Below are 2,782 nucleotides of genomic sequence, written 5' to 3' on the forward strand. Positions count from 1 at the left end.
AAAAGGGATGCCACAGACTAGGAGAAAATAAGTGCAAACCACATATCCAACACATGACTCATATCTAAAATACATTTTTCCAGGGGTGCCTGACTGGCTCAGTCAGTAGAGCATGCGACTCTTGATCTTGGGGTTTTAAGTTTGAGCCCCATGTTGGGTGTAGAGATTACTTAAAAAAATAAAATCTTTAAAAAAAAATTTTAGAAATAAATTTTTCCGGTTTTAGTGAGATATAATTGACATATAACATTGTATTAGTTCTAGGTGTGTGTGTGTGTGTGTATACATATATGTATACACACACACACACATATATATTAAAATCTTACTTATTTGCAGGAGAGAGAGAGCACAAGCAGGGGGTAGGGGCAGAGGGAGAAGCAGACTCCCCGCTGAGCAGGGAACCTGATGTGGGGCTCGATACCAGGACCCTGAGATCATGACCTGAGCCAAAGGCAGATGCTTAACTGACTGAGCCACCCAGGCACCCCTGGGTGTATATATTTTTTAAATGATAAAAATTCAACATTAAAAAAATCCAAATAGAAAATGGTCAAAAGACCTGAAGAGATATTGTACTGAAGATCTATGGATGACAATTAAACATATGAAAAGATGTTCAACATCATTAGAGAAATACAAATAAAAATTATGAAATATCACTATTTACCTATTACAATAGCTAAAAAAAAAAGTGACAATAGCAAATGCTGGTGATGATGCAAAGAAACTGGTTATCTCATATACTGATAGTGGTAATGTGAAACAGTACAGCCACTCTGGAAAATAGTTTAGCAGTTTCTTAAAAAAAAAAAAAAAACTTACCATATGTATTTCTGCACATTCCAGAGAAATAAAAACTTATTTACATAAAAACAGGTACACAATACCATCTTTACTTGTAGCACATTCATACCAAAGAACACTACTCATGATGGAAAGAAATGAACTATTGATATATAGAACTTGGATGGTTCTCAAGGGCATTAAGCTGAGTGAGAAAAGCCAAAGGTCATATATTCTATATGATTCCATTGATGCAACAATCTCTAGGTGACAATATTATGGCAGTGATAAATGGTTGCCAGAAGACTAGAAGGCAGGGTGATGGGAAAAAGGGAGCTGATGTGACTTTTAAGAGGCAGCATAAAGGAGAGCTTCCTGGTGATAGTTCTGTATCTTGATTGCAGTGGTGGTTACACATGACGACATAGAATCATACACATTGTACCCATGCAAAGTTTTGGACATTGTATTATAGTTATATAATATGTAACCATTGGGGGGAACTGGATGAAAGGTACATCCATTCAGCAAGTGAATGGATAACAAAACTGGAATATTATTAAACAATAAAAATAATTACAAGCATCATGAGCTTTTGTGGGAGATGGCCATGATGGGTTAACGGATATTGAATTTATTCTCTCTGCACAACTATATACTAGCAAAATATTAAATATAACTATGTGCAGGCATTGGACAACAGTGCAGGGCTGCAGTTCTTGAAAGGCCTAAGGTTAGCTCCACAGTCACCTGATTTTTTTTTTAAGATTTATTTATTTGACAGAGAGAGAGAGAGAGAGAGCGAGAGCAGGAACACAAGCAGGGGAGAGGGTCAGAGGGAGAAGCAGGCTTCCCGCCGAGCAGGGAGCCTGATGTGGGACTCGATCCCAGGACCCTGGGATCATGACCTGAGCCGAAGGCAGACGCTTAACGCACAGTCACCTGATTTTATGCTTAGGGGCACTTTCCAAAACTGAGCACAGGGAGTGGAATTCAAACAGAGCAGTGGTCTCATGGGGCAGAGAAAACATGGGACTGTTGAGAGAGCTGGAATTGCAGTAGGATACCAAAGAGGAAACTGCATTGAAAATAGAGCTCCAGAAACCTGCATGGTGCCCAAAAACAGTGTTGTGCAATAGAACCTTCTGTAATGATGGAAATATGTATTTTTTGCAAAGATGGAAATATTTAATGTGCTGCCCGGTATGACAGCCACCAGTACCATGGGGCTACTGAGCACCTGAAATGTGGCAAGTGCAAGTAAGGAACTATTTTGTTAATTAAATAGCTACAACATGTGGTTTGCCCTAGAGTTTGGCTGAATAAATTGCAAATATGCAGGACAAAATTCAATGAGGTATTTCTGTATCTGGCTCATTTCCCTTAGCATAATATAGTCCAGATTGATCCATGTTGTTGCAAATGGCATGCTCTCCTTTTTTTAAGACTAATATCTACTATGTATATATATGCCACAATTTCTTTATCCATTCATCTGTTGGCAGCTTCTTTCTGTATCTTGACTATTGTGAATTATACTGCAATGAATATAGAAGTGCAAATAGCTCTGATTTCATTTCCTTTGGATATATACCCAGAAGAGTGATTACCCAATTGCATGGTAGTTCTATTTTTAATTTTTTTAGAAACCTCTATACTGTTTTCCATAAAGGTGGTACCACTTTACATTCCTACCAACAGGGTTCTCTTTTCTCCATCTCCTCATCCACACTTACCTTTTATCCTTTGGTAACAGCCATCCTAACAGATGTGAGGTGATAACTCATTGTGGTTTTGATTTGCATTTCCTGATTAGTGATGTTGAACATCTTTTCATACACCTGGTTGGTCATTTATATGTCTTCTCTGGAAAATTATCTATGTGGAATTTAAAGAAGTTGAACTCATAAAAGAGGAGTAGAACAGTGGTTACTGAGGGCAGGGAAGTGGAAGAAATCAGGAGATGGTTGTTGAAAGAGTACAAAGTCACAGCTAT

Source organism: Zalophus californianus, chromosome 2 (genome assembly GCF_009762305.2).
Source record: "Zalophus californianus isolate mZalCal1 chromosome 2, mZalCal1.pri.v2, whole genome shotgun sequence".
NCBI lineage: Eukaryota > Metazoa > Chordata > Mammalia > Carnivora > Otariidae > Zalophus > Zalophus californianus.